At 37.0% G+C, this 13269-nt stretch overlaps 1 protein-coding gene across 10 annotated transcripts in view; it reads left to right on the top strand.

Annotated features, from left to right (window-relative positions):
- PEAK1 (pseudopodium enriched atypical kinase 1) overlaps window positions 1-13269 on the top strand; it is a 304440-nt gene that overhangs the window by 61809 nt on the left and 229362 nt on the right. For 7 of the 10 annotated variants that reach the window (XM_060096965.1, XM_060096962.1, XM_060096959.1 and 4 more), the window contains exon 3: window positions 10468-10588. The exons of 1 other annotated variant lie outside the window; for it this stretch is intronic. The gene's annotated coding sequence lies outside the window, so the exon portion shown is untranslated. Of the gene's footprint in view, window positions 1-3879; window positions 3988-7070; window positions 7164-10467; window positions 10589-13269 lie in introns of all 10 variants that reach the window. 2 more of the 10 variants (XM_060096960.1, XM_060096961.1) reach the window with 2 other exon arrangements.

The following is a 13269-nucleotide window of genomic DNA, read 5'->3' as shown; positions in this document are numbered from 1 at the left end:
TAGGATCAGATTGTCAATTTCTACAAAAAAAGATCCATCTGGGATTTTGATAGAGACTGTGTTGATCTGTATTATGAATCTGTAAACCAGTTTGGAAACTTTACAATAGTAAGCCTTCCAGTCCATGAACATTGGAGGTCTCTTCATTTATTTAGGTGTTCTTTAATGTCTTTCAATGATGTTTTATAATTTTCAACGTATGTCTTGTGCTTTTTTTGTCGAATTTGTTCTTAAGTCCTTTACTCTTTTTCATAGTATTGTGAATGAAATAGTTTCTTTACTTTTGTTTTTGGATTGTTCATTGCTGGAGTATAGAAATGTAATTGATTTTTAAACCGTGCACCCTTGCTGAACTCTTAGTTCAACTGTTAGTTCTAGTAGTTATTACTTAGAATTTTTTTATATTTAATATCTTGTCATCTGCAAATAGTGATAGTTTTATTTCTTCCTTTCCAATCTGGATGCCTTTTATGTCTTTTTATTACCTAATTGCCCTGACTAAAACCTTCAGCACAGTGTTAAATAGAAGTGGTGAGAGCAGTCATCCTCATCTTGTTCCTGATCTTAGGGGGAAAGAATTCAGTCTTTTAGCATTAAGTATGATGTTACCTGTGGGTTTTTCCTAACTGCCCTTTATCAGGTTGAGGAAGTTCCCTTTTATTCCTAGTTTGTTCAGTGTTTTTGTCATGAAAAAGTTAACATTTATTGAGACCTTTCAATATATGCCAGACCCTATGCTAAGACCCTATTTAATTTAATTTTCATAGTAGTCCTTTGAAATAGAGATTGTTATTTTATGTCATTGAGCTGGTAAATAGTAGAATCAGATTTCAAAACTTGTATGCTGAACGATTATCAATTAAATTCCCTGTACATACCATGCTGATTTATATGTGTGACTTTGTACATTCTAGTTGCTGCCTCTTAGAATGCATGCTCCCTCTCTTTCTGCATCATGAAGCTACCGCAGCACTTTGTACCTATAACTATCATAGTACTATTTCACTGTGTTGTGATTGTTTGCATATATTTCTCTCATTTTAGAATCTGTGCTCCTTGAAGTCAGGGACTTTGTCGTATACATCTCTGAATCTCCAACGCATATCGTAGAGATAGAAGAGAGATGTGTCACAGAAACCAGGGGATTAGAGGGTTTCAAGAAGAGTGTCAGGAACTTCCTTGGTGGCACAGTGGTTAAGAATCCACATGCCAATGCAGGGGACACGGGCTCGAGCCCTCCGGGAGGATCCCACATACCGCAGAGCAACTAAGCCTGTGTGCCACAACTACTGAGCCTGCGTTCTAGAGCCCGCGAGCCACAGCTACTGAACACCGTGCACCTAGAGCCCATGCTCTGCAACAAGAGAAGCCACCACAATGAGAAGGCCGCACACCACAATGAAGAGTAGCTCCTGCTTGCTGCAACTAGAGAAAGCCCGCGCGCAGCAACACAGCCAAAAATAAATAAATAAAAATTTATTTAAAAAAAAAAAAGAGTGGCAGAAGTCAGCAGTGTCAGATACTGCAGAGAGATCAAGTAAAGTAAGGTTCACAAAATGACTATTGGTTTAGTCTTTTAGTGATTTTAGCAAGAGTAGCAAGAGTGGTTTTTGTTTTTCTTTTTGTTGTTTTAGTGGTGGGTACGGAAACAAGATTCTGGTAGGTTGAGCAGTGAATGGGAAATGAAGAAGAAGAGACCGTCAGGAAGTAAGGACTACTGTTGTGAGAAGTTTAACTGTGAAGGGGAAGAATGAGTTTAGGGTGCTACACAGAGGAGAACATAAGGTATTTTTTAATATAGGAGAGACTTTTGAGCATGTGTATGTACAGAGCTGGTGGGAGAAGGGACCAGTTATGAGCAAGCTTGTGGAAGTGGAGAGAGGAATGACACAGAGAATAGGCTCCCCTGCAGAGGTGAAAGATTGCACCTGGAATATGTATTTGCCTGAAGTAGCCTGTTTCTTCTGAGGGAAGGATATGCCCATGGATGTAGCCAGAGATAAATTTATGGGAATGAATTAGGAAATATAGGCAGTTCCCCATTCCTCTGAAATGGAAAACAAGGTCCTTGGCTTGGTGATGTTGTGGTTGGCGATGTTCTGGAGGGAGGCAACAGTGGTGAGATATGGAGTTTGAAGGGAGTGGTGAAGGTTTGGCATATCTGCTGTGAGGCATGGGAGAGGTTGCTTGCCAGAAACATGAAAGTCTGAGAGCCTCTTTCTCCCCTCCCTCCATGTAAATTGAAAAAACAGGTATGTGGTCAGAAATTCAGATGGTACCAAAGGATTTACAGTGAAAAAGTAAGTCTTCCTTTCACCTTAGATCCCCTGTCCTTATTTTCAGAATAAAGTTCCATTAGAAGTTTATTAGCTTTCAAATTATTTTTGCAAATATAAATTTTAAAATATCTATATTGGAATTTATTTTAATCCATGAGAATGTACTGTTCTACTTCTTCCTTTTTCAACTGCCTTTCATCACTTGGAGATCTTTCTGTATATTTAGATCTACTTCATTCACGTTTACAGCTGCAGGATATTTTGTGTACGAATATAGTATAGATGATGTAACCAGCACTTAGATAAGTTCCGATCTTTACTCTCATAAAAGCCATGTTGAATTAATAAATTCTACCTTTTAAAATAAAAATTCATTATAGTACCTTAATTCTGTGCCTTAATTTTGGATTTGTTCTGTACACACACACCTTGAACAAACTGATAATATATACATACTAAAACTGAGTTGTCTTTAAAACATAAAGACATCTTCAATATTTGAAACTGATACCCTTAGTTATCACGCTCAATTTATTTCTGGGTTTGAGTGATAAAAAATTCTGTCTTCAGGTGTTTGCTATTTTTAACACTGATGCAAGAAACATTCCTATACATGACTCTTACAGTTTATGTGCAATAGATTCTCCTGGGTACGTAACTATGAATGGAATTGCTGGGTCATACGGTATCAGTAGTAAATATTAAACTTTAAAAGATAATCCAAAGTTTATTTCTAGAGTGATTGCCCCATTTTATCCTTCTACCATCAGTGTATAAGATATCCTGTTGTTTTACAGTCTCTCCAGTACTTGGTGTTTTCAGACTTTAAAAATTTGCTAGTTGAATGATCTAAAATAGTATCTAGTTGTGATCTTAAAAAAAACTTTAAAAGCGAGGTATAATTTTCAACTTTACATAAAATGCACAGATCTTAAATATACAGTTCAGTGAGTTTTGACATGTGCATATACCTATATAATCCAATCCCCTATAAAAATTTAGAACATTTTTATTACCACTTCAGTTTCCTCAGGCTCCTTCCTTGACATTCTTTTCCCTCACCAGAGCGAACCACTATTCTGATTTCTATCAATTTTTTTAAAAAAAATCATCTTTTCTCACCATCATAAACTTCTTTCCTCCCATTCTCGCTCTCTTTTTTAATATGTCTTTTAAAAAATTTGTGGTCAAATATACGTAACAAAAAATTTATCATTTTAACCATATTTAAGTGTACAGTTCAGTGGTATTAAATGCTTTCACGTTGTGCAGCGATCACCACCATCTATCCCCATAACTCCTTTCATCTTGTGAAACAAACCCCCATTTTCCCCTCCCCCCAGTCCCAGGCAACCACAATAATGCTTTCTGTCTTTATGACTTTGACTACTCTAAGTACCTCATGTAAGTGGAATCATACAATATTGGTCTTTTAGTGACTGGCTTATTTCACTTAGCATAATGTCCTCGAGGTTCATCTGTGTTGTAGTATATTTTCCCTTTCTTTATAAAGCAGAATAATATTCCATTATATGTATATACCATATTTTGCTTATCTATTCATCTGTTGATGGATACTTGGGTTGCTTCTATGTTTTAGCTATTATGAAAAATGCTCCTGTGAACTTCGATGTACCAACATCTCTTCATGATCCTGCTTTCAGTTCTTTAGGGTTTATACCCAGAAGTGGATTTGCTGGATCATTTGGTAATTCTATTTTCATTTTTGAGGAATCACTATTGCTTTCCACAGCAGAAGTACCATTTAAAATTCCCCTGAACAGTGCACAAGGGTTCCAGTTTCTCCACATTTTGCCAAAACTTGTTTACTATTTTTTTCATAGCAGCCATACTAGTGGGTGTGAGATGTAGTTTTGATTTGCATTTCCCTAATGATTAGTGATGTTGAGCATCTTTTCCTGTGCTTATTGGCCATTCGTATATCTTCTTGGGGAAATGTCTATTCAAGTCCTTTGCCCATTTTTGAACAGGGTTATTTTTGTTGTTGTTGTTGAGTTTTAGGAGTTCTCTATATATTTTTGATATTAATCCCTTATCATATATATGATTTGCAAATATTTTCTCCCATTCTGTGGCTTGCCTTTTTACTCCATGAATAGTGTCTTTGGATGCACAAAACAAAAATTTTCATGAAGTCCAATTTGTCTGTTTTGTCTTTTGTTACCTATGCCTTTGGTGTTATATCCAAGAAATCATTGCCAAATCCAATGCTCTGAAACTTTTGCCGTATGTTTTCTTCTAAGAGAAAGGTCTTACATTTAGGTATTTGTTTTAGGTCTTACATTTAAGTATTTGATCCATTTTGAGTTAACTTTTGTATATGGTGCTGGTGAGGGTTCAACTTCATTCTTTTGCATGTGGATAACCAGTTTTCCCAGTGCCATTTGTTGAAAGATTTTCTTTTCCTCATTGAGTTGCTTTGACGATTTTGTCAAAAATCAGTTGACAGGGACTTCCCTGGTGGCACAGTGGTTTAGAATCCACCTGCCATTGCAGGGGACGTGGGTTCGAGCCCTGGTCTGGGAAGATCCCACATGCCGCGGAGCAACTAAGCCTGTGCGCCACAACTACTGAGCCTGCGCTCTAGAGCCCGCGAGCGACAACTACTGAGCCAGTGTGCCACAACTACTGAAGCCCGCGTGTCTAGAGCCCGTGCTCCGCAGCAAGATAAGCCACTGCAGTGAGAAGCCCGCACACCTCAACAAAGAGTGGCTCCCGCTCACCGCAATTAGAGAAAGCCTGCGCGCAGCAACAAAGATCCAATGCAGCCAAAAAAAAAAAAAATCAGTTGACTATGTATGTGTGTGTCTGGGTTCTGTCTTCTGTTCCATTGATGTATTTTTCTTCTTTTTGCCGGTACCATACTATCTTGATTACAGTAGCTTTATAAGTTTGGAAGTCAGATAGTGTAAGTCCTCTAATTTTGTTTTTCTTAAAGATTTGTTTTGGCTCTTCTAGGCTCCTTGTATTTTCATTTAAATATTAAAATCCACTTTACCACTTAGGTTTTAGGATCAGCTTTTCATTTTCTGAAAAAACGTTTGTAGATTTTGCTTCACACTGTACTTACTCCACAGGTCAATTTGGAGTGAGTAGACATCTTAACACTTTATAAACATGATATCTCACTCCACTTATTTAGATCATCTTTAATTTCTCAAGAGCTATGTATTTTTTTTAGTTTTCAGTGTACAAGTCTTCTACTGTGATTTTTTTATGCTATTGTAATGGCATTTTAAAAGTGTTTCATTTCCAGTTGTTCATTACTAGTATATCATTTAATTTTGTATATTGGCCTTTGTAAATTTTAGTAGCCTTTTTTTTCTTAAGATTTTCTAGGCTTTACTATGTAACTATGATATGTATGTAAGTAAAGACAGTTTTACTTCTTCCTATCATATATTTTTTAAATTCTTTCTATCATCCTATCATTTTTCCCTTGCCTTATTTACTAACTAGAGCCTCTAGTACAATTTTGAATGCAAGTGGTGAGAGCAGACATCCTTGGATTGTTCCTGATTTGGGGGAGAAAGTTTTCAGTCTTTGACCATGAAGATATTATCCTTGGGTTGAGTAACCCTTTCTATTCCTCGTTTGCTGAAAGGTTTTGTTTGTTTTTTTAAAAATCATAGTGGGTGATGTTGAATTTTAATTGTGGTCCTAAAGGATTTTTAAAAGGAGATATAATTGTGACTCTCATACAGATATAAAATTGTCACTTGTCAAGTATTTTATTTAACTCACTATTGAGGAAACCGGTAAGATGTTAAAATCAGTTCAAAGGGAAATTTGAAGAGCTTCTCATTTATGTGTAGTAAAGGAATGCTGAAATAAAATTTTCAAATAAATGCAAAAGTTGTTATATCTCCTGTGCAATTACCAATTGTAATCCACTGGACACAAGTAATTGGCTCTGTTGTACACAAGAATAATTCACATTATCATCAATTTTCTACATTTCATCAAATTGAAAAATTGCTCAAAGGCAATGAAAGATGGAGGTAATGTATGTGTGAACTTGAGAGAAGTTTGACTAATTTTCGTTTGTTTGTTTCTTTGTTTTTGGTCCATTACAAAGCTTTCCATGGTTTTTTGTAACACAGGGTCTTGCTTTGAAAATCTGTGATCCCCAGTGATGAACAGTTTTTTGTACATGTGTTGGTTATATGTTGCATTCTGCTGTGAAATGCCTCTTCATTGTCTCTTGCCCATTTTTCTGGCCATGTTCTGATTGTGTGTGTATGTGTGTGTTACTCCTTTATATGTTATTTATAATAGTACATTACAAGTTGTGTGTATTGTGAATACTTTTTGCTAGTTTATAACTTGTATTTTTACTTTCTTGAAGGTATTTTTTGATGAACAGTGGTTCTTAGTATAGTCAAATTTCTCTTATTTAAGAAAATTTTCCTTACCCTGTGGTCAAAAGATAGTCATTTTTTCCACTAAGTTTTTTAAAGTTGCTTTCGATGTTTAAGTCTTTGATCCATATGGTGTTGATTTTTTGTATGGTACAATGTTAGGATCAAATTTCACCTTTTTAAAAAAAAATAGATGTTATGGACTGACTGTATGTCATTCCCCCTACCCCAAATTCGTATGTTGAAGCTCTAATGTCCAATATGTGGTATTTGGAGGTGGGCCCTTTGGGAGATAATTAGGGTTAGATGAGGTCATGAAGGTGGGGCCCTGGTTTAATGAGATTAGTGCTTTTATAAGAATAGATACCAGAGAGCTTGCTGTTCCTTTCTGTCTTCTATGTGGACACAGCCAGAAAGTGGCCATCTGCAAGCCAGGAAGAGAGCTCTTACCAAAACCTGACTGTGCTGGCACCCTAATTGCAGACCTCCAGCCTCCAGAACTGTGAGGAAGTATTTCTGTTGTTTAAGCTAATCTTGTCTATGGTATTTTGTAATGGTAGTTTGAACAGACTAAAACATCTTGTTTTACATTTACTCTTTGGTACTTGATATTTTACTCTGTCAGACAGTGCTTCTGTGGGGAGGATCAGGTTTATGTCCCAGTGATATCAGGGTAGGAGTTAGAGAGTCCCAGGCCTCAGAGAGCTTGAGTCAGTCAGTCACTCCTAACCCCGTACAATATAATCTCAGGTCACTTCTTTACTGTTTCTCTTGAGGAAGAGGTTTGTGTAGGAGCAGAGGGTGATGTGAAGAAGCAGCCAGGGGAGGTTAGTTTGTATCCAGCTGTTTTTCTCAGCTCCTGTTTTCCTGAGGACCAGAGACCAGAGGTTGTCCCATATATGGGACTACATTGTGTGCACATAGTTGCTGGGACACAAGAAAAGCAAAAACAGAACTTCAGTAGTTCTTTTTCTATTTTGTTATCCCATGGCTTTGGTGGGCTGCCTCTTGCCTCAGGCCAAAGCCACCATTCCACACATACCAGTTCAAAATGGGTCCTTGTCACTGCAGGTGTTTCTCATAGGTCTCTCCATTTTTCCTGTGTAACTTCCCCAAGGGCTGATCTTCTGAAAGGGCATCAGCAGTTTTGCTAACTCATCATCTCTGTAGGAGTTAGAGCCAGTGTATAATTCTTCCTGGTCTTCTTAGACTTCCTTTATATAATTACAGGTAACTTTAATCTGACTGAGCAAGTGAGTAAGTTGAAGATTCCTCAGTCACCTGCAAGCCTTCTTGCCATGTCTGAAGCCCTCTATAGAGGCTGTGTAGAGGTGTAGGCTGGCTGTAACAAAGAGTCCTACAGAATCTTTTTGCCCATCCAGTGGTATTTCACTGAATTTTCACCCAGCCAGTGTTGGCTTTTTGGATAGGTGGAGCCAAAAAGCCAGCCTTTAAGTGGTGTGAGTTGCTCAGTTCTACGAGGGTCTCTGACTTAACGTGGCTGTCCTTCTGCTTAGTCATATTACTTTAAATTCTAACTCTGGATAGTCATTCTTACCCAAAATGGCCCATGAATTTTAAAGTATTTTATTGCATCTTTCATGTAATTTGTATTCTGCTTATAATGAGTATATTAATATTAAAATGTTTTAAGTTTCTGCATCAAAGAGACTTGCTGCTCCAGGAGAAAGTACTATATTTATCCTGTTGTTTTTCTTACTGTCTGCTCTACCTCTCTGCCCTCCTCGAATAGTCAGTCTACCACATCATGCTATCTTCCATTATAAATCCATGTGTTGTACTTATTTCCCTTCTTTCTGTGTGCTTCCAGGGGAGAGGCCAGGACCTGTTTCTCATTTATTTTTGTATTCCTAGCCCTGGCATAGGTCCTGCCAGATTTGCCACAGAGTAGGTGCTCTATAATTGTTGAAGCAGTAAATACATAGCAAAGTACTTAGGATTCATAACAGGAGTTGCTTCCTAGGGGGAAGAGTATGTACTCATAATCATGTTGGGTCCTTATTTTGGCGTAGTTAGAATAAATGGTATGTGGGGTAGTTTGTAGGGGAGGGCTGAATTGAAAAGTACTTACTTGTAAGCTATGTCAAAAGGTTTTGATAAGGATCTCTGAAGGGTCTTAAGCAGGAGATTAACATGATTAATATTTTGTTTTAAGAAGGTGATTTTGAGAATAGTATGAAATATATATTGGAACGGAGAGACTGCTTGGAAGGTAGTCTAGACAGGAAGTAACTGGAGAGGGAGTAGACTCCAGAGAGGTTTAGCAGGTAGAATCTATAGAACTTGATGACTGATATTATTGTTGGTTGGGGGAGGATGGGGGCAGGGAGAAGGAGAGGAAGAAATCAGGGATGACTCCTACATTGTGCAATTAAATGGATGGTAGTGCTATTTATTCCCAATGCATGTTCATGTATAGAAAGAACTTGTGGGGTAGGGATGGATAGGGTTTTGAAATAATTTAGTTTGAGGTTTCTCTGAGATATTCAAGTGGAGATGTGCAGATCTGTGTACAATTCTTGGAGAGAGGTGGGGGCTTGAGAGAGAGATTTTTGGGTTAATAGGTTTTCAGGAGTGGTTGAAGAAGAAATTGCTCAGGATTTGAGTACAAAAGCCTTGAGCACATCTAGTTTTAGTGGACAAGTACAGAAAAAGGCACTGGTAAGGAGATCAAGGAGAAACCAGGTGTTAATAAAGGATTTTTCAGTAACACCGTTGGCTTCCTCTCTTCCTGGAGACCAGATTTTCCTTTCAGCACCCTCTATTTGATCTTTGTCTTCAGACCTTTTCTTACTTTGAGCATTCTCTGCTGGGAGAGATTGTAGATGAAAATAGTTTTACTTTTGAACCCAACAATTGCTGGTTCCTTTATATTTCCTTAAATTTTGCTTGAAAGAATACTTTCTTTAACTCATCTCTCTATCTGTAAAAAGAAATCAGTTGACACTTTGGACCTTCTGCTTGGGAATTACCTTAGCTAGAACTAACAGTTCATTATCAACATTTTCTCCTTTTTAACTTAGCACAGGCAACAGTTTTGCTAAATTTTCTGCCACTTTATAACAAGGGTCTTCTTTCCTCCAGCTTCTGAGAGCATTTTACTCACTCTCCTTTAAGGCTTCTCCAATAGCCTTCTCAAGGCTCATCAAGCTTTTGCTAATGAGATTCTTAGGGCCCTTCCACCTTGTGTCTACCACCCAGTCCCAAAGCCAGTACCACATGTTTTTGTTATGTTAGTACTCTAGTTCCAGGTACCGAATTATGTTCTGGTAATCGCTGGTTAATCGCTGTTTAACAAATCACCCCAAACCTAGTCTCCGAACCTGCATGACTTTTCCTTAACCAGCATTAGAAGTCATTCAGTGTCACTTCCACCACACTCTCTTGGTTACTAGCAAGTTAAGTGCCACTCTGGATTTAAGAAGGGAATTAGGGTCTACCTCTTTATGGGGAAGTGGCAAATTTACATCATAGAAGAGCATGTGGAATGGGAGATATTTTTGCAGCATATTCGGAAAATACAGTTTACCACAGGTGGATAAAATAAAATACATAGGATTACAAAGGAAAGCAATTATACTAAAATATCATTACCAAACAAATTGTGATAAAGTAATATGTGCTTGTTTAACATACTATACAACAAGATATAGTAGCAGGCCAATAGTAATTTAGTAAATTTGTGAGTACAGTATATATATTAGTAATTTTAGAGGTTTGCAGAAAATAAAGAAATAATTTATTTTGCCATCTAAGTTCATGGACCTTCTGAATTCTATCCACAGACCCTACTGCCCTAGGTTAAGAACTCTTGGATTAATATAATGGTGTTAGCAGAAGTCGTATTGCTGTGGACTGGAGAGGGAATTTGCGTGAGGGCAGAGACGAAAGGGAGGACACCATAGGGTAAGTTCCATATAGTAGGATTTATTTGCCTTTTAAGCTAAAGGTTTTGTTGTTTTTTTAGGTAGAGACTTAAATGTGTTTATGTAATGAAGGAAAGATACTAGTGAAGAGAGAAAGTTGAATACATTGGTAAGATAAAGGGTATTTAAAAGGTTTCTGAGAAGGCAAGAGAGAGTGTGGTCTTGAGCTTAGGTGAAAGCATTAGTCCTGGATGGAAGGAGAGGCAAAAGGAAAGGAGTTATGGATGTTTGTAGGTGCTGTTCTTTTATCAGGTCACATGCATTGAGAAAAATATAGATAAATAAATTCAACACAGGAGCAAGGGAGGCCAAGGCGGGCCTCAGAGAACATTACAGCAGAGGTCCTGGAAAATATAAGAATGTTGGGGTTAGGGTAGGCAGGAAAAGGTAGTGAAATAAAGACAGAAAAAAGTAACTGATAATGTAAGTGACTGGATGCAGAAGACAGACTTTGCCTAGTTTACAGTTTTGTTTAGTGCCTTCTGTAGGCCAATTCTCCTTACTATGGATATGGAGACAAAGAAAGGTGGAATGAGAATAAAATGCAGTTATATATTTCGATATCTGCTTATTTAGAGTTAACTTTTTCTAAGTGTCTTGTTTAGCATACGTAATTAATACTTGTAATGCCTTTGCCACAAAATAACATGAAAGCCGAGGAGCTTCTTTTTCATGGTTATTTGGGATTGATATTGAAAAGCAGTACGTATGTTTGCTGCTTCCATGCTTATAGCTGGGTGGAAATTGGCCTCAAAGGGTCTATAGCTTTCTTTGTCATTAGCCAACAGATGCTTGCTACAGTGTTTTGCTCACTGAGTCTTTATTTAATGTGAGGGTAATGCATCTCTGTACACTCATGAGAAGAGCTGTGCAATACAGTTGCTCATTTGTGTATAGCAAATATCTGCCTTTAGCCACACATTGATCCTTCACTAAATGATTTTTCTTTTTTGTTTCACCAGCCTGTTATCAACACCTGGTTGGCTTATCTATCTTCAAATTGCTTTGACTTTCTAGTACGTTGATCCTGACTTTAGTATGTCTGTTTTATAGGGGAAATATTTTCTGTCTTGTCAGAGAATTCTTCAGAAATTCTCAAAAAATTAAAAAATTTAAAATTTCAGATCAGGACTATATATCATTAAAAAACTTAGGTTTCTAGGCACAAATATTCATTTATACATGAGTATAGTATGAAATTGCTAATTTTCAATATTGCATATAATATATGCAATATTGTATGTAATATTGTATATATTATATATACTTATGTATATATACTTATATATTATAAAATATATTTTACCGCAATAAAATATTTCTTAAATGTTTATTTATAATATATACAATATTACAAATATTATATATATACATACATATATATATTTAAAATTGTGGTAAAATGTCTAAGCTTTCTCCACAGCCCCTATCTTCCCTCAGCAACTGCCCTTTGGCTACCTTTCAGGCCTAGGGTTGCACATACCTGCATGAGGACCTTTCCTGGAAATGGGGTCTGCCATTTAGGCTAGGAGTTCTGGGATTCCAGGTTGGTGGAAAGTGGTCTCTTGGGGTGAGACCAAGTAACGTGACACTTCCTCTTGGCCCTTTTCTCTGCTCATTACATGGGGAGAGGTGTGGCCACAGGAAGGCCAGATCCTGTTGCCTTGATCTAAGGGTAGTAGTGATTTTAATTGTGTTTTAATAAATTACTGGATTTGGTTGCCTCCAAGTTTATTCCTTCCTTTTGTTGTATAGCCAGAAGGATTTCTCTAAACCAAAATCATTATCACATCCCTGCTTGAAACTTTTTAGTGCTTCACATTTTCGTTGAGATAAAGGCTAAACTCCTGACATGACTTTTTGAAGATCCTTTGTGCCCTGTTCTGGTCATTGCTTACTTTTGCTATTATTGAGCTCTGTTGTTGCCCTGCCAAACAAGTACTCTTTTCTACCTATACAACTTTGCACAGGCTGTAGGTCTGTTCTACTCCCCTCTCCTCATGAGCAATCTCTAGTATATTTACCAAACTCCTACTAATAGTTTAATGCTCAGTGATTAGTACACATTTCTTTTATAGCACTTGTTGCATTATGTAATATTTGCCTTTCTGTAAGCCATGCCCTCTGCCTCCAAAGGCAAGGACTAATTTGATTCGGCATGCTGTTTCCTGTACTGATAGTGCGTGGTACACAATAAGTGCTTAATAAATGTGTGTTGAATGAAGACTGTAATTAGTGTAACACTTTAAATGTGAATTGCTCTAGAGAACTATGTTTGCAGAAAACTCCTGCATAACCAAGGTGATTGAGGAATGGAGTATTTCAATTATTGATTATGCTACGTAGCAGTCAACTTCAAATGATCAATTTTAGATAATTTTAGTATAGAACAAAATGGATTAATACAGAATTTATCTGTATTAATTCATAAGGTGATTCAGCATGATCATTCTGAATTGTGTGGCTTTTTTAGAGCTATGGCTGAGGAAGCTGTGAGGATCAAGTGTTATCTGTAGTGTTGCTTTTTCACAAGCTGGGCCTTGTTTTATCAATTAATCTCTAACACATTTACTGAGTGTTTTGTCTACCTAAAAAGTATACTATAAAATTAACACTAGGTAAAAGGGATTCAAAATTGCATTATTGTCAAATATAGTTTTA

This window comes from Mesoplodon densirostris, chromosome 4 (assembly GCF_025265405.1).
Source record: "Mesoplodon densirostris isolate mMesDen1 chromosome 4, mMesDen1 primary haplotype, whole genome shotgun sequence".
In the NCBI taxonomy this organism is placed as follows: Eukaryota; Metazoa; Chordata; class Mammalia; order Artiodactyla; family Ziphiidae; genus Mesoplodon; species Mesoplodon densirostris.
Note: the sequence above shows the minus strand (reverse complement) of the source record. Positions and strands in the feature narration are given on the sequence as shown.